Source organism: Ambystoma mexicanum, chromosome 11, assembly GCF_040938575.1.
Source record: "Ambystoma mexicanum isolate Mex_15411 chromosome 11, UKY_AmexF1_1, whole genome shotgun sequence".
Lineage (NCBI taxonomy): Eukaryota > Metazoa > Chordata > Amphibia > Caudata > Ambystomatidae > Ambystoma > Ambystoma mexicanum.
Window position 1 is genome coordinate 1178804019 of NC_090934.1, and position 17000 is coordinate 1178821018.

Sequence of the window (17000 nt, forward strand, 5' to 3'; positions counted from 1 at the left end):
GGCGCAGCGCGGCATTTTGTCTTTGGAAAAAATGCATAAAGAACCCAACGTCTTGTCCTTTTCACTGGGCCTAGTTGGAATGAAGTGACCTATTTGAAATGGAGGTCAGGAGGAAAGTTAGTGTGACATAGTGGGAGGCAGATGGAGGAGTGAGTGGGGGGAAGCGAGAGGTAAAAAGGCAGGCAGAGGAATGAACACAGTTCTTCCTCCTCGCCCTCTGCCCAACCAACCACCTGTCTGCCCAAACGGCCCCGAACGGCCATTGTATATAGGCTTTGCTGGCAGAACTCTTTAGCCCTGTCATTTACAGTGAGTCCTGTGCAGGAGTACAGGGAGATCAGGCCGGCCCATACACAGTCCTTTCAGCCTAAACAGGCTCCCCGGGACTAGTGCCCAACCTCTTGTGACCAAGAAGGCTATAGCACACTGCCTGAACCTCCTGAAGGGTTGGACACAGTGCATGCTTTTATTTGCATAAACCAGCCCGCCTCCTGCCTTCCTATTTCCTGAGGTGTAGTTGCTTGTGTCTGTTAACAGGTGGCAGGCAGCACCGTTCTGCAGAAACATGAAAGACTCATGTGTGCTTGTGACAAGTAGCTGCTGTACATAGGGATTGAACCCTGCACGTCTGTGCCAGTAGTCGTTGTATGAGTGCTGCCCTGCCTGTGATTATTCTTTTGGGAGGAATTGGGAGACTTTAATGCAATAGGAGAGGATTTTAGGTGGGTGGTCTTTGAGACTTTCCAACATTGCCTCTAAGCCGCATCTGAGGGGTGCAAATGGCAGAGTCAGGATGGCTGAGTGGTCTAAGGCGCTGGGTTCAGGTCGCAGTCTCCTCTGGAGACGTGGGTTCGAATCCCACTTCTGACATGTCTGTAACAGAATTTTTCTTTTCATTTGATTGTAACATTCCAGGCGTCCTATAACTGCTGGCCAAGGCTTTCTGGAACAGGGAGATGGAGTTGGAGCACGCACTGCAGGCCTCATGGTTGATTTCCAGTGCTTCCTGTATTTCCTCGCTTCTTTTTTGGGAAAGTGAACTCCAGTGAAAAACCATCTTTGGACTGGGCCGGCCTTGTGGACATGCAAACGGGCGCACCGCGACATTTTGCCTTTGGAAAAAATGCATAAAGAACCCAATGTGTTGTCCTTTTAACTGGGCCTAGTGGGAATGAAGTGACATTTTTAAAATGGATGGGGAGGGTGGTGGGTTAGGAGGGGTGAGTGGGATGCGCGAGAGTATATTCCTGGCAGACTGTGGAGACATTTTAGGAAATCCAAGAGGATTTAAGTGTGGTCAAAGACTTGCCAACATAGCCTCTAAGCCGATTCAGGCGAGCGCCTAAGGCAGAGTCAGGATGGCCGAGTGGTCTAAGGCGCTGCGTTCAGGTCGCAGTCTCCTCTGGAGGCGTGGGTTCGAATCCCACTTCTGACATGCCTGAAACGGGTTTTTACTTTTCATGTGATTGCATTCCACGCTTCCTATAACTGCCGGCCACGGACTTCTGGAACAGGGAGATGGAGTTGGAGCTTGCTCCACACACTCCCGTACTCCAGCTAGGTCTGCAGTTCGTCCTGGAATGCTTCACTGCCCTTTTGGCAGGTGTACTACAGTGCTTAAATGAAAAACCGTCTTAGGACTGTGCTAGCTTTGTGGACTTGCAAATGGGCGCAGCGCGGCATTTTGTCTTTGGAAAAAATGCATAAAGAACCCAACGTCTTGTCCTTTTCACTGGGCCTAGTTGGAATGAAGTGACCTATTTGAAATGGAGGTCAGGAGGAAAGTTAGTGTGACATAGTGGGAGGCAGATGGAGGAGTGAGTGGGGGGAAGCGAGAGGTAAAAAGGCAGGCAGAGGAGTGAACACAGTTCTTCCTCCTCGCCCTCTGCCCAACCAACCACCTGCCTGCCCAAACGGCCACGAACAGCCATTGTATATAGGCTTTGCTGGCAGAACTCTTTAGCCCTGTCATTTAGAGTGAGTCCTGTGCAGGAGTACAGGGAGATCAGGCCGGCCCATACACAGTCCTTTCAGCCTAAACAGGCTCCCCGGGACTAGTGCCCAACCTCTTGTGACCAAGAAGGCTCTAGCACACTGCCTGAACCTCCTGAAGGGTTGGACACAGTGCATGCTTTTATTTGCATAAACCAGCCCGCCTCCTGCCTTCCTATTTCCTGAGGTATAGTTGCTTGTGTCTGTTAACAGGTGGCAGGCAGCACCGTTCTGCAGAAACATGAAAGACTCATGTGTGCTTGTGACAAGTAGCTGCTGTACATAGGGATTGAACCCTGCACGTCTGTGCCAGTAGTCGTTGTATGAGTGCTGCCCTGCCTGTGATTATTCTTTTGGGAGGAATTGGGAGACTTTAATGCAATAGGAGAGGATTTTAGGCGGGTGGTCTTTGAGACTTTCCAACATTGCCTCTAAGCCGCATCTGAGGGGTGCAAATGGCAGAGTCAGGATGGCCGAGTGGTCTAAGGAGCTGCGTTCAGGTCGCAGTCTTCTCTGGAGGCGTGGGTTCGAATCCCACTTCTGACATGTCTGTAACAGAATTTTTCTTTTCATTTGATTGTAACATTCCAGGCGTCCTATAACTGCTGGCCAAGGCTTTCTGGAACAGGGAGATGGAGTTGGAGCACGCACTGCAGGCCTCATGGTTGATTTCCAGTGCTTCCTGTATTTCTTCGCTTCTTTTTTGGGAAAGTGAACTCCAGTGAAAAACCATCTTTGGACTGGGCCGGCCTTGTGGACATGCAAACGGGCGCACCGCAACATTTTGCCTTTGGAAAAAATGCATAAAGAACCCAATGTGTTGTCCTTTTAACTGGGCCTAGTGGGAATGAAGTGACATTTTTAAAATGGATGGGGAGGGTGGTGGGTTAGGAGGGGTGGGTGGGATGCGCGAGAGTATATTCCTGGCAGACTGTGGAGACATTTTAGGAAATCCAAGAGGATTTAAGTGTGGTCAAAGACTTGCCAACATAGCCTCTAAGCCGATTCAGGCAAACACCTAAGGCAGAGTCAGGATGGCCGAGTGGTCTAAGGCACTGGTTCAGATCGCAGTCTCCTCTGGAGGCGTGGGTTCGAATCTCACTTCTGACATGCCTGAAATGGGTTTTTACTTTTCATGTGATTGCATTCCACGCTTCCTATAACTGCCGGCCATGGATTTCTGGAACAGGGAGATGGAGTTGGAGCTTGCTCCACACACTCCCGTCCTCCAGCTAGGTCTGCAGTTCGTCCTGGAATGCTTCCCTGCCCTTTTGGCAGGTGTACTACAGTGCTTAAATGAAAAACCGTCTTAGGACTGTGCTAGCTTTGTGGACTTGCAAATGGGCGCAGCGCGGCATTTTGTCTTTGGAAAAAATGCATAAAGAACCCAACGTCTTGTCCTTTTCACTGGGCCTAGTTGGAATGAAGTGACCTATTTGAAATGGAGGTCAGGAGGAAAGTTAGTGTGACATAGTGGGAGGCAGAAGGAGGAGTGAGTGGGGGGAAGCGAGAGGTAAAAAGGCAGGCAGAGGAGTGAACACAGTTCTTCCTCCTCGCCCTCTGCCCAACCAACCACCTGCCTGCCCCAACGGCCACGAACCGCCATTGTATATAGGCTTTGCTGGCAGAACTCTTTAGCCCTGTCATTTAGAGTGAGTCCTGTGCAGGAGTACAGGGAGATCAGGCCGGCCCATACACAGTCCTTTCAGCCTAAACAGGCTCCCCGGGACTAGTGCCCAACCTCTTGTGACCAAGAAGGCTATAGCACACTGCCTGAACCTCCTGAAGGGTTGGACACAGTGCATGCTTTTATTTGCATAAACCAGCCCGCCTCCTGCCTTCCTATTTCCTGAGGTGTAGTTGCTTGTGTCTGTTAACAGGTGGCAGGCAGCACCGTTCTGCAGAAACATGAAAGACTCATGTGTGCTTGTGACAAGTAGCTGCTGTACATAGGGATTGAACCCTGCACGTCTGTGCCAGTAGTCGTTGTATGAGTGCTGCCCTGCCTGTGATTATTCTTTTGGGAGGAATTGGGAGACTTTAATGCAATAGGTGATGATTTTAGGCGGGTGGTCTTTGAGACTTTCCAACATTGCCTCTAAGCCGCATCTGAGGAGTGCAAATGGCAGAGTCAGGATGGCCGAGTGGTCTAAGGCGCTGCGTTCAGGTCGCAGTCTCCTCTGGAGGCGTGGGTTCGAATCCCACTTCTGACATATCTGTAACCGAATTTTTCTTTTCATTTGATTGTAACATTCCAGGCGTCCTATAACTGCTGGCCAAGGCTTTCTGGAACAGGGAGATGGAGTTGGAGCACGCACTGCAGGCCTCATGGTTGATTTCCAGTGCTTCCTGTATTTCCTCGCTTCTTTTTTGGGAAAGTGAACTCCAGTGAAAAACCATCTTTGGACTGGGCCGGCCTTGTGGACATGCAAACGGGCGCACCGCGACATTTTGCCTTTGGAAAAAATGCATAAAGAACCCAATGTGTTGTCCTTTTAACTGGGCCTAGAGGGAATGAAATGACATTTTTAAAATGGATGGGGAGGGTGGTGGGTTAGGAGGGGTGGGTGGGATGCGCGCGATTATATTCCTGGCAGACTGTGGAGACATTTTAGGAAATCCAAGAGGATTTAAGTGTGGTCAAAGACTTGCCAACATAGCGATTCAGGCAAGCACCTAAGGCAGAGTCAGGATGGCCGAGTGGTCTAAGGCACTGGTTCAGGTCGCAGTCTCCTCTGGAGGCGTGGGTTCGAATCCCACTTCTGACATGCCAGAAATGGGTTTTTACTTTTCACGTGATTGCATTCCACGCTTCCTATAACTGCCGGCCACGGATTTCTGAAACAGGGAGATGGAGTTGGAGCTTGCTCCAAACACTCCCGTCCTCCAGCTAGGTCTGCAGTTCGTCCTGGAATGCTTCACTGCTCTTTTGGCAGGTGTACTACAGTGCTTAAATGAAAAACCATCTTAGGACTGTGCTAGCTTTGTGGACTTGCAAATGGGCGCAGCGCGGCATTTTGTCTTTGGAAAAAATGCATAAAGAACCCAACGTCTTGTCCTTTTCACTGGGCCTAGTTGGAATGAAGTGACCTATTTGAAATGGAGGTCAGGAGGAAAGTTAGTGTGACATAGTGGGAGGCAGATGGAGGAGTGAGTGGGGGGAAGCGAGAGGTAAAAAGTCAGGCAGAGGAGTGAACACAGTTCTTCCTCCTCGCCCTCTGCCCAACCAACCACCTGCCTGCCCAAACGGCCACGAACGGCCATTGTATATAGGCTTTGCTGGCAGAACTCTTTAGCCCTGTCATTTAGAGTGAGTCCTGTGCAGGAGTACAGGGAGATCAGGCCGGCCCATACACAGTCCTTTCAGCCTAAACAGGCTCCCCTGAACTAGTGCCCAACCTCTTGTGACCAAGAAGGCTCTAGCACACTGCCTGAACCTCCTGAAGGGTTGGACACAGTGCATGCTTTTATTTGCATAAACCAGCCCGCCTCCTGCCTTCCTATTTCCTGAGGTGTAGTTGCTTGTGTCTGTTAACAGGTGGCAGGCAGCACCGTTCTGCAGAAACATGAAAGACTCATGTGTGCTTGTGACAAGTAGCTGCTGTACATAGGGATTGAACCCTGCACGTCTGTGCCAGTAGTCGTTGTATGAGTGCTGCCCTGCCTGTGATTATTCTTTTGGGAGCAATTGGGAGACTTTAATGTATTAGGAGAGGATTTTAGGCGGGTGGTCTTTGAGACTTTCCAACATTGCCTCTAAGCCGCATCTGAGGGGGGCAAATGGCAGAGTCAGGATGGCCGAGTGGTCTAAGGCAGTCTCCTCTGGAGGCGTGGGTTCGAATCCCACTTCCCCCACTTCTGAAATGTCTGTAACAGAATTTTTCTTTTCATTTGATTGTAACATTCCAGGCGTCCTATAACTGCTGGCCAAGGCTTTCTGGAACAGGGAGATGGAATTGGAGCACGCACTGCAGGCCTCATGGTTGATTTCCAGTGCTTCCTGTATTTCTTCGCTTCTTTTTTGGGAAAGTGAACTCCAGTGAAAAACCATCTTTGGACTGGGCCGGCCTTGTGGACATGCAAACGGGCGCACCGCAACATTTTGCCTTTGGAAAAAATGCATAAAGAACCCAATGTGTTGTCCTTTTAACTGGGCCTAGTGGGAATGAAGTGACATTTTTAAAATGGATGGGGAGGGTGGTGGGTTAGGAGGGGTGGGTGGGATGCGCGAGAGTATATTCCTGGCAGACTGTGGAGACATTTTAGGAAATCCAAGAGGATTTAAGTGTGGTCAAAGACTTGCCAACATAGCCTCTAAGCCGATTCAGGCAAACACCTAAGGCAGAGTCAGGATGGCCGAGTGGTCTAAGGCACTGGTTCAGATCGCAGTCTCCTCTGGAGGCGTGGGTTCGAATCCCACTTCTGACATGCCTGAAATGGGTTTTTACTTTTCATGTGATTGCATTCCACGCTTCCTATAACTGCCGGCCATGGATTTCTGGAACAGGGAGATGGAGTTGGAGCTTGCTCCACACACTCCCGTCCTCCAGCTAGGTCTGCAGTTCGTCCTGGAATGCTTCACTGCCCTTTTGGCAGGTGTACTACAGTGCTTAAATGAAAAACCGTCTTAGGACTGTGCTAGCTTTGTGGACTTGCAAATGGGCGCAGCGCGGCATTTTGTCTTTGGAAAAAATGCATAAAGAACCCAACGTCTTGTCCTTTTCACTGGGCCTAGTTGGAATGAAGTGACCTATTTGAAATGGAGGTCAGGAGGAAAGTTAGTGTGACATAGTGGGAGGCAGAAGGAGGAGTGAGTGGGGGGAAGCGAGAGGTAAAAAGGCAGGCAGAGGAGTGAACACAGTTCTTCCTCCTCGCCCTCTGCCCAACCAACCACCTGCCTGCCCCAACGGCCACGAACCGCCATTGTATATAGGCTTTGCTGGCAGAACTCTTTAGCCCTGTCATTTAGAGTGAGTCCTGTGCAGGAGTACAGGGAGATCAGGCCGGCCCATACACAGTCCTTTCAGCCTAAACAGGCTCCCCGGGACTAGTGCCCAACCTCTTGTGACCAAGAAGGCTATAGCACACTGCCTGAACCTCCTGAAGGGTTGGACACAGTGCATGCTTTTATTTGCATAAACCAGCCCGCCTCCTGCCTTCCTATTTCCTGAGGTGTAGTTGCTTGTGTCTGTTAACAGGTGGTAGGCAGCACCGTTCTGCAGAAACATGAAAGACTCATGTGTGCTTGTGACAAGTAGCTGCTGTACATAGGGATTGAACCCTGCACGTCTGTGCCAGTAGTCGTTGTATGAGTGCTGCCCTGCCTGTGATTATTCTTTTGGGAGGAATTGGGAGACTTTAATGCAATAGGTGATGATTTTAGGCGGGTGGTCTTTGAGACTTTCCAACATTGCCTCTAAGCCGCATCTGAGGGGTGCAAATGGCAGAGTCAGGATGGCCGAGTGGTCTAAGGCGCTGCGTTCAGGTCGCAGTCTCCTCTGGAGGCGTGGGTTCGAATCCCACTTCTGACATGTCTGTAACAGAATTTTTCTTTTCATTTGATTGTAACATTCCAGGCATCCTATAACTGCTGGCCAAGGCTTTCTGGAACAGGGAGATGGAGTTGGAGCACGCACTGCAGGCCTCATGGTTGATTTCCAGTGCTTCCTGTATTTCCTCGCTTCTTTTTTGGGAAAGTGAACTCCAGTGAAAAACCATCTTTGGACTGGGCCGGACTTGTGGACATGCAAACGGGCGCACCGCGACATTTTGCCTTTGGAAAAAATGCATAAAGAACCCAATGTGTTGTCCTTTTAACTGGGCCTAGTGGGAATGAAGTGACATTTTTAAAATGGATGGGGAGGGTGGTGGGTTAGGAGGGGTGGGTGGGATGCGCGAGAGTATATTCCTGGCAGACTGTGGAGACATTTTAGGAAATCCAAGAGGATTTAAGTGTGGTCAAAGACTTGCCAACATAGCCTCTAAGCCGATTCAAGCAAGCACCTAAGGCAGAGTCAGGATGGCCGAGTGGTCTAAGGCACTGGTTCAGATCGCAGTCTCCTCTGGAGGCGTGGTTTCGAATCCCACTTCTGACATGCCTGAAATGGGTTTTTACTTTTCATGTGATTGCATTCCACGCTTCCTATAACTGCAGATCATGGATTTCTGGAACAGGGAGATGGAGTTGGAGCTTGCTCCACACACTCCCGTCCTCCAGCTAGGTCTGCAGTTCGTCCTGGAATGCTTCACTGCCCTTTTGGCAGGTGTACTACAGTGCTTAAATGAAAAACCGTCTTAGGACTGTGCTAGCTTTGTGGACTTGCAAATGGGCGCAGCGCGGCATTTTGTCTTTGGAAAAAATGCATAAAGAACCCAACGTCTTGTCCTTTTCACTGGGCCTAGTTGGAATGAAGTGACCTATTTGAAATGGAGGTCAGGAGGAAAGTTAGTGTGACATAGTGGGAGGCAGATGGAGGAGTGAGTGGGGGGATGCGAGAGGTAAAAAGGCAGGCAGAGGAGTGAACACAGTTCTTCCTCCTCGCCCTCTGCCCAACCAACCACCTGCCTGCCCAAACGGCCACGAACGGCCATTGTATATAGGCTTTGCTGGCAGAACTCTTTAGCCCTGTCATTTAGAGTGAGTCCTGTGCAGGAGTACAGGGAGATCAGGCCGGCCCATACACAGTCCTTTCAGCCTAAACAGGCTCCCCTGGACTAGTGCCCAACCTCTTGTGACCAAGAAGGCTCTAGCACACTGCCTGAACCTCCTGAAGGGTTGGACACAGTGCATGCTTTTATTTGCATAAACCAGCCCACCTCCTGCCTTCCTATTTCCTGAGGTGTAGTTGCTTGTGTCTGTTAACAGGTGGCAGGCAGCACCGTTCTGCAGAAACATGAAAGACTCATGTGTGCTTGTGACAAGTAGCTGCTGTACATAGGGATTGAACCCTGCACGTCTGTGCCAGTAGTCGTTGTATGAGTGCTGCCCTGCCTGTGATTATTCTTTTGGGAGGAATTGGGAGACTTTAATGCATTAGGAGAGGATTTTAGGCGGGTGGTCTTTGAGACTTTCCAACATTGCCTCTAAGCCACATCTGAGGGGTGCAAATGGCAGAGTCAGGATGGCCGAGTGGTCTAAGGCAGTCTCCTCTGGAGGTGTGGGTTCGAATCCCACTTCTGACATGTCTGTAACAGAATTTTTCTTTTCATTTGATTGTAACATTCCAGGCGTCCTATAACTGCTGGCCAAGGCTTTCTGGAACAGGGAGATGGAGTTGGAGCACGCACTGCAGGCCTCATGGTTGATTTCCAGTGCTTCCTGTATTTCCTCGCTTCTTTTTTGGGAAAGTGAACTCCAGTGAAAAACCATCTTTGGACTGGGCCGGCCTTGTGGACATGCAAACGGGCGCACCGCGACATTTTGCCTTTGGAAAAAATGCATAAAGAACCCAATGTGTTGTCCTTTTAACTGGGCCTAGTGGGAATGAAGTGACATTTTTAAAATGGATGGGGAGGGTGGTGGGTTAGGAGGGGTGGGTGGGATGCGCGAGAGTATATTCCTGGCAGACTGTGGAGACATTTTAGGAAATCCAAGAGGATTTAAGTGTGGTCAAAGACTTGCCAACATAGCCTCTAAGCCAATTCAGGCAAGCACCTAAGGCAGAGTCAGGATGGCCGAGTGGTCTAAGGCGCTGCGTTCAGGTCGCAGTCTCCTCTGGAGGCGTGGGTTCGAATCCCACTTCTGACATGCCTGAAACGGGTTTTTACTTTTCATGTGATTGCATTCCAAGCTTCCTATAACTGCCGGCCACGGACTTCTGGAACAGGGAGATGGAGTTGGAGCTTGCTCCACACACTCCCGTCCTCCAGCTAGGTCTGCAGTTCGTCCTGGAATGCTTCACTGCCCTTTTGGCAGGTGTACTACAGTGCTTAAATGAAAAACCGTCTTAGGACTGTGCTAGCTTTGTGGACTTGCAAATGGGCGCAGCGCGGCATTTTGTCTTTGGAAAAAATGCATAAAGAACCCAACGTCTTGTCCTTTTCACTGGGCCTAGTTGGAATGAAGTGACCTATTTGAAATGGAGGTCAGGAGGAAAGTTAGTGTGACATAGTGGGAGGCAGATGGAGGAGTGAGTGGGGGTAAGCGAGAGGTAAAAAGGCAGGCAGAGGAGTGAACACAGTTCTTCCTCCTCGCCCTCTGCCCAACCAACCACCTGCCTGCCCAAACGGCCACAAACGGCCATTGTATATAGGCTTTGCTGGCGGAACTCTTTAGCCCTGTCATTTAGAGTGAGTCCTGTGCAGGAGTACAGGGAGATCAGGCCGGCCCATACACAGTCCTTTCAGCCTAAACAGGCTCCCCTGGACTAGTGCCCAACCTCTTGTGACCAAGAAGGCTCTAGCACACTGCCTGAACCTCCTGAAGGGTTGGACACAGTGCATGCTTTTATTTGCATAAACCAGCCCGCCTCCTGCCTTCCTATTTCCTGAGGTGTAGTTGCTTGTGTCTGTTAACAGGTGGCAGGCAGCACCGTTCTGCAGAAACATGAAAGACTCATGTGTGCTTGTGACAAGTAGCTGCTGTACATAGGGATTGAACCCTGCACGTCTGTGCCAGTAGTCGTTGTATGAGTGCTGCCCTGCCTGTGATTATTCTTTTGGGAGGAATTGGGAGACTTTAATGCAATAGGAGAGGATTTTAGGCGGGTGGTCTTTGAGACTTTCCAACATTGCCTCTAAGCCGCATCTGAGGGGTGCAAATGGCAGAGTCAGGATGGCCGAGTGGTCTAAGGCGCTGCGTTCAGGTCGCACTCTCCTCTGGAGGCGTGGGTTCGAATCCCACTTCTGACATGTCTGTAACAGAATTTTTCTTTTCATTTGATTGTAACATTCCAGGCGTCCTATAACTGCTGGCCAAGGCTTTCTGGAACAGGGAGATGGAGTTGGAGCACGCACTGCAGGCCTCATGGTTGATTTCCAGTGCTTCCTGTATTTCCTCGCTTCTTTTTTGGGAAAGTGAACTCCAGTGAAAAACCATCTTTGGACTGGGCCGGCCTTGTGGACATGCAAACGGGCGCACCGCGACATTTTGCCTTTGGAAAAAATGCATAAAGAACCCAATGTGTTGTCCTTTTAACTGGGCCTAGTGGGAATGAAGTGACATTTTTAAAATGGATGGGGAGGGTGGTGGGTTAGGAGGGGTGGGTGGGATGCGCGAGATTATATTCCTGGCAGACTGTGGAGACATTTTAGGAAATCCAAGAGGATTTAAGTGTGGTCAAAGACTTGCCAACATAGCCTCTAAGCCGATTCAGGCAAGCACCTAAGGCAGAGTCAGGATGGCCGAGTGGTCTAAGGCACTGGTTCAGGTCGCAGTCTCCTCTGGAGGCGTGGGTTCGAATCCCACTTCTGACATGCCAGAAATGGGTTTTTACTTTTCATGTGATTGCATTCCACGCTTCCTATAACTGCCGGCCACGGATTTCTGAAACAGGGAGATGGAGTTGGAGCTTGCTCCAAACACTCCCGTCCTCCAACTAGGTCTGCAGTTCGTCCTGGAATGCTTCACTGCTCTTTTGGCAGGTGTACTACAGTGCTTAAATGAAAAACCGTCTTAGGACTGTGCTAGCTTTGTGGACATGCAAATGTGCGCAGCGCGGCATTTTGTCTTTGGAAAAAATGCATAAAGAACCCAATGTGTTGTCCTTTTAACTGGGCCTAGTGGGAATGAAGTGACATTTTTAAAATGGATGGGGAGGGTGGTGGGTTAGGAGGGGTGGGTGGGATGCGCGAGAGTATATCCCTGGCAGACTGTAGAGACATTTTAGGAAATCCAAGAGGATTTAAGTGTGGTCAAAGACTTGCCAACATAGCCTCTAAGCCGTTTCAGGCGAGCGCCTAAGGCAGAGTCAGGATGGCCGAGTGGTCTAAGGCGCTGCGTTCAGGTCGCAGTCTCCTCTGGAGGCGTGGGTTTGAATCCCACTTCTGACATGCCTGAAACGGGTTTTTACTTTTCATGTGATTGCATTCCACGCTTCCTATAACTGCCGGCCACGGATTTCTGGAACAGGGAGAGGGAGATGGAGTTGGAGCTTGCTCCACACACTCCCGTCCTCCAGCTAGGTCTGCAGTTCGTCCTGGAATGCTTCACTGCCCTTTTGGCAGGTGTACTACAGTGCTTAAATGAAAAACCGTCTTAGGACTGTGCTAGCTTTGTGGACTTGCAAATGGGCGCAGCGCGGCATTTTGTCTTTGGAAAAAATGCATAAAGAACCCAACGTCTTGTCCTTTTCACTGGGCCTAGTTGGAATGAAGTGACCTATTTGAAATGGAGGTCAGGAGGAAAGTTAGTGTGACATAGTGGGAGGCAGATGGAGGAGTGAGTGGGGGGAAGCGAGAGGTAAAAAGGCAGGCAGAGGAGTGAACACAGTTCTTCCTCCTCGCCCTCTGCCCAACCAACCACCTGCCTGCCCAAACGGCCACGAACGGCCATTGTATATAGGCTTTGCTGGCAGAACTCTTTAGCCCTGTCATTTCGAGTGAGTCCTGTGCAGGAGTACAGGGAGATCAGGCAGGCCCATACACAGTCCTTTCAGCCTAAACAGGCTCCCCTGGACTAGTGCCCAACCTCTTGTGACCAAGAAGGCTCTAGCACACTGCCTGAACCTCCTGAAGGGTTGGACACAGTGCATGCTTTTATTTGCATAAACCAGCCCACCTCCTGCCTTCCTATTTCCTGAGGTGTAGTTGCTTGTGTCTGTTAACAGGTGGCAGGCAGCACCGTTCTGCAGAAACATGAAAGACTCATGTGTGCTTGTGACAAGTAGCTGCTGTACATAGGGATTGAACCCTGCACGTCTGTGCCAGTAGTCGTTGTATGAGTGCTGCCCTGCCTGTGATTATTCTTTTGGGAGGAATTGGGAGACTTTAATGCATTAGGAGAGGATTTTAGGCGGGTGGTTTTTGAGACTTTCCAACATTGCCTCTAAGCCGCATCTGAGGGGTGCAAATGGCAGAGTCAGGATGGCCGAGTGGTCTAAGGCAGTCTCCTCTGGAGGTGTGGGTTCGAATCCCACTTCTGACATGTCTGTAACAGAATTTTTCTTTTCATTTGATTGTAACATTCCAGGCGTCCTATAACTGCTGGCCAAGGCTTTCTGGAACAGGGAGATGGAGTTGTAGCACGCACTGCAGGCCTCATGGTTGATTTCCAGTGCTTCCTGTATTTCTTCGCTTCTTTTTTGGGAAAGTGAACTCCAGTGAAAAACCATCTTTGGACTGGGCCGGCCTTGTGGACATGCAAACGGGCGCACCGCGACATTTTGCCTTTGGAAAAAATGCATAAAGAACCCAATGTGTTGTCCTTTTAACTGGGCCTAGTGGGAATGAAGTGACATTTTTAAAATGGATGGGGAGGGTGGTGGGTTAGGAGGGGTGGGTGGGATGCGCGAGAGTATATTCCTGGCAGACTGTGGAGACATTTTAGGAAATCCAAGAGGATTTAAGTGTGGTCAAAGACTTGCCAACATAGCCTCTAAGCCGATTCAGGCAAGCACCTACGGCAGAGTCAGGATGGCCGAGTGGTCTAAGGCACTGGTTCAGGTCGCAGTCTCCTTTGGAGGCGTGGGTTCGAATCCCACTTCTGACATGCCTGAAATGGGTTTTTACTTTTCATGTGATTGCATTCCACGCTTCCTATAACTGCCGGCCAGGGATTTCTGGAACAGGGAGATGGAGTTGGAGTTGGAGCTTGCTCCACACACTCCCGTCCTCCAGCTAGGTCTGCAGTTCGTCCTGGAATGCTTCACTGCCCTTTTGGCAGGTGTACTACAGTGCTTAAATGAAAAACCGTCTTAGGACTGTGCTAGCTTTGTGGACTTGCAAATGGGCGCAGCGCGGCATTTTGTCTTTGGAAAAAATGCATAAAGAACCCAACGTCTTGTCCTTTTCACTGGGCCTAGTTGGAATGAAGTGACCTATTTGAAATGGAGGTCAGGAGGAAAGTTAGTGTGACATAGTGGGAGGCAGAAGGAGGAGTGAGTGGGGGGAAGCGAGAGGTAAAAAGGCAGGCAGAGGAGTGAACACAGTTCTTCCTCCTCGCCCTCTGCCCAACCAACCACCTGCCTGCCCCAACGGCCACGAACGGCCATTGTATATAGGCTTTGCTGGCAGAACTCTTTAGCCCTGTCATTTAGAGTGAGTCCTGTGCAGGAGTACAGGGAGATCAGGCCGGCCCATACACAGTCCTTTCAGCCTAAACAGGCTCCCCGGGACTAGTGCCCAACCTCTTGTGACCAAGAAGGCTCTAGCACACTGCCTGAACCTCCTGAAGGGTTGGACACAGTGCATGCTTTTATTTGCATAAACCAGCCCGCCTCCTGCCTTCCTATTTCCTGAGGTGTAGTTGCTTGTGTCTGTTAACAGGTGGCAGGCAGCACCGTTCTGCAGAAACATGAAAGACTCATGTGTGCTTGTGACAAGTAGCTGCTGTACATAGGGATTGAACCCTGCACGTCTGTGCCAGTAGTCGTTGTATGAGTGCTGCCCTGCCTGTGATTATTCTTTTGGGAGCAATTGGGAGACTTTAATGTATTAGGAGAGGATTTTAGGCGGGTGGTCTTTGAGACTTTCCAACATTGCCTCTAAGCCACATCTGAGGGGTGCAAATGGCAGAGTCAGGATGGCCGAGTGGTCTAAGGCAGTCTCCTCTGGAGGCGTGGGTTCGAATCCCACTCCTCCCACTTCTGAAATGTCTGTAACAGAATTTTTCTTTTCATTTGATTGTAACATTCCAGGCGTCCTATAACTGCTGGCCAAGGCTTTCTGGAACAGGGAGATGGAGTTGGAGCACGCACTGCAGGCCTCATGGTTGATTTCCAGTGCTTCCTGTATTTCTTCGCTTCTTTTTTGGGAAAGTGAACTCGAGTGAAAAACCATCTTTGGACTGGGTCGGCCTTGTGGACATGCAAACGGGCGCACCGCAACATTTTGCCTTTGGAAAAAATGCATAAAGAACCCAATGTGTTGTCCTTTTAACTGGGCCTAGTGGGAATGAAGTGACATTTTTAAAATGGATGGGGAGGGTGGTGGGTTAGGAGGGGTGGGTGGGATGCGCGAGAGTATATTCCTGGCAGAATGTGGAGACATTTTAGGAAATCCAAGAGGATTTAAGTGTGGTCAAAGACTTGCCAACATAGCCTCTAAGCCGATTCAGGCAAGCACCTAAGGCAGAATCAGGATGGCCGAGTGGTCTAAGGCACTGGTTTAGATAGCAGTCTCCTCTGGAGGCGTGGGTTCGAATCCCACTTCTGACATCCCTGAAATGGGTTTTTACTTTTCATGTGATTGCATTCCACGCTTCCTATAACTGCCGGCCATGGATTTCTGGAACAGGGAGATGGAGTTGGAGCTTGCTCCACACACTCCCGTCCTCCAGCTAGGTCTGCAGTTCGTCCTGGAATGCTTCACTGCCCTTTTGGCAGGTGTACTACAGTGCTTAAATGAAAAACCGTCTTAGGACTGTGCTAGCTTTGTGGACTTGCAAATGGGCGCAGCGCGGCATTTTGTCTTTGGAAAAAATGCATAAAGAACCCAACGTCTTGTCCTTTTCACTGGGCCTAGTTGGAATGAAGTGACCTATTTGAAATGGAGGTCAGGAGGAAAGTTAGTGTGACATAGTGGGAGGCAGAAGGAGGAGTGAGTGGGGGAAGCGAGAGGTAAAAAGGCAGGCAGAGGAGTGAACACAGTTCTTCCTCCTCGCCCTCTTCCCAACCAACCACCTGCCTGCCCCAACGGCCACGAACGGCCATTGTATATAGGCTTTGCTGGCAGAACTCTTTAGCCCTGTCATTTAGAGTGAGTCCTGTGCAGGAGTACAGGGAGATCAGGCCGGCCCATACACAGTCTTTTCAGCCTAAACAGGCTCCCCTGGACTAGTGCCCAACCTCTTGTGACCAAGAAGGCTCTAGCACACTGCCTGAACCTCCTGAAGGGTTGGACACAGTGCATGCTTTTATTTGCATAAACCAGCCCGCCTCCTGCCTTCCTATTTCCTGAGGTGTAGTTGCTTGTGTCTGTTAACAGGTGGCAGGCAGCACCGTTCTGCAGAAACATGAAAGACTCATGTGTGCTTGTGACAAGTAGCTGCTGTACATAGGGATTGAACCCTGCACGTCTGTGCCAGTAGTCGTTGTATGAGTGCTGCCCTGCCTGTGATTATTCTTTTGGGAGGAATTGGGAGACTTTAATGCAATAGGAGAGGATTTTAGGCGGGTGGTCTTTGAGACTTTCCAACATTGCCTCTAAGCCGCATCTGAGGGGTGAAAATGGCAGAGTCAGGATGGCCGAGTGGTCTAAGGCGCTGCGTTCAGGTCGCACTCGCCTCTGGAGGCGTGGGTTCGAATCCCACTTCTGACATGTCTGTAACAGAATTTTTCTTTTCATTTGATTGTAACATTCCAGGCGTCCTATAACTGCTGGCCAAGGCTTTCTGGAACAGGGAGATGGAGTTGGAGCACGCACTGCAGGCCTCATGGTTGATTTCCAGTGCTTCCTGTATTTCCTCGCTTCTTTTTTGGGAAAGTGAACTCCAGTGAAAAACCATCTTTGGACTGGGCCGGCCTTGTGGACATGCAAACGGGCGCACCGCGACATTTTGCCTTTGGAAAAAATGCATAAAGAACCCAATGTGTTGTCCTTTTAACTGGGCCTAGTGGGAATGAAGTGACATTTTTAAAATGGATGGGGAGGGTGGTGGGTTAGGAGGGGTGGGTGGGATGCGCGAGAGTATATTCCTGGCAGACTGTGGAGACATTTTAGGAAATCCAAGAGGATTTAAGTGTGGTCAAAGACTTGCCAACATAGCCTCTAAGCCGATTCAGGCGAGCGCCTAAGGCAGAGTCAGGATGGCCGAGTGGTCTAAGGCGCTGCGTTCAGGTCGCAGTCTCCTCTGGAGGCGTGGGTTCGAATCCCACTTCTGACATGCCTGAAACGGGTTTTTACTTTTCATG

At 50.1% G+C, this 17000-nt stretch overlaps 17 non-coding genes across 17 annotated transcripts; all 17 read left to right on the top strand.

Annotated features, from left to right (window-relative positions):
* Positions 1 to 787: 787 nt before the first annotated feature.
* TRNAL-CAG (transfer RNA leucine (anticodon CAG)) lies at positions 788 to 870 on the top strand. The gene has a single exon. It is a non-coding gene; the product is annotated as a tRNA-Leu (tRNA).
* A 482-nt stretch (positions 871 to 1352) lies between these two features.
* Positions 1353 to 1435, top strand: TRNAL-CAG (transfer RNA leucine (anticodon CAG)). Its single transcript has one exon. It is a non-coding gene; the product is annotated as a tRNA-Leu (tRNA).
* A 1020-nt stretch (positions 1436 to 2455) lies between these two features.
* TRNAL-CAG (transfer RNA leucine (anticodon CAG)) lies at positions 2456 to 2538 on the top strand. The gene has a single exon. It is a non-coding gene; the product is annotated as a tRNA-Leu (tRNA).
* A 482-nt stretch (positions 2539 to 3020) lies between these two features.
* On the top strand, positions 3021 to 3102 carry TRNAL-CAG (transfer RNA leucine (anticodon CAG)). Its single transcript has one exon. It is a non-coding gene; the product is annotated as a tRNA-Leu (tRNA).
* A 1020-nt stretch (positions 3103 to 4122) lies between these two features.
* Positions 4123 to 4205, top strand: TRNAL-CAG (transfer RNA leucine (anticodon CAG)). The gene has a single exon. It is a non-coding gene; the product is annotated as a tRNA-Leu (tRNA).
* A 473-nt stretch (positions 4206 to 4678) lies between these two features.
* On the top strand, positions 4679 to 4760 carry TRNAL-CAG (transfer RNA leucine (anticodon CAG)). The gene has a single exon. It is a non-coding gene; the product is annotated as a tRNA-Leu (tRNA).
* A 1578-nt stretch (positions 4761 to 6338) lies between these two features.
* Positions 6339 to 6420, top strand: TRNAL-CAG (transfer RNA leucine (anticodon CAG)). The gene has a single exon. It is a non-coding gene; the product is annotated as a tRNA-Leu (tRNA).
* Positions 6421 to 7440: 1020 nt separating this feature from the next.
* On the top strand, positions 7441 to 7523 carry TRNAL-CAG (transfer RNA leucine (anticodon CAG)). Its single transcript has one exon. It is a non-coding gene; the product is annotated as a tRNA-Leu (tRNA).
* A 482-nt stretch (positions 7524 to 8005) lies between these two features.
* Positions 8006 to 8087, top strand: TRNAL-CAG (transfer RNA leucine (anticodon CAG)). Its single transcript has one exon. It is a non-coding gene; the product is annotated as a tRNA-Leu (tRNA).
* A 1569-nt stretch (positions 8088 to 9656) lies between these two features.
* On the top strand, positions 9657 to 9739 carry TRNAL-CAG (transfer RNA leucine (anticodon CAG)). The gene has a single exon. It is a non-coding gene; the product is annotated as a tRNA-Leu (tRNA).
* A 1020-nt stretch (positions 9740 to 10759) lies between these two features.
* TRNAL-CAG (transfer RNA leucine (anticodon CAG)) lies at positions 10760 to 10842 on the top strand. Its single transcript has one exon. It is a non-coding gene; the product is annotated as a tRNA-Leu (tRNA).
* A 482-nt stretch (positions 10843 to 11324) lies between these two features.
* TRNAL-CAG (transfer RNA leucine (anticodon CAG)) lies at positions 11325 to 11406 on the top strand. The gene has a single exon. It is a non-coding gene; the product is annotated as a tRNA-Leu (tRNA).
* Positions 11407 to 11899: 493 nt separating this feature from the next.
* TRNAL-CAG (transfer RNA leucine (anticodon CAG)) lies at positions 11900 to 11982 on the top strand. The gene has a single exon. It is a non-coding gene; the product is annotated as a tRNA-Leu (tRNA).
* Positions 11983 to 13557: 1575 nt separating this feature from the next.
* Positions 13558 to 13639, top strand: TRNAL-CAG (transfer RNA leucine (anticodon CAG)). The gene has a single exon. It is a non-coding gene; the product is annotated as a tRNA-Leu (tRNA).
* A 1584-nt stretch (positions 13640 to 15223) lies between these two features.
* TRNAL-UAG (transfer RNA leucine (anticodon UAG)) lies at positions 15224 to 15305 on the top strand. Its single transcript has one exon. It is a non-coding gene; the product is annotated as a tRNA-Leu (tRNA).
* Positions 15306 to 16324: 1019 nt separating this feature from the next.
* On the top strand, positions 16325 to 16407 carry TRNAL-CAG (transfer RNA leucine (anticodon CAG)). Its single transcript has one exon. It is a non-coding gene; the product is annotated as a tRNA-Leu (tRNA).
* A 482-nt stretch (positions 16408 to 16889) lies between these two features.
* On the top strand, positions 16890 to 16972 carry TRNAL-CAG (transfer RNA leucine (anticodon CAG)). Its single transcript has one exon. It is a non-coding gene; the product is annotated as a tRNA-Leu (tRNA).
* Positions 16973 to 17000: the final 28 nt, after the last annotated feature.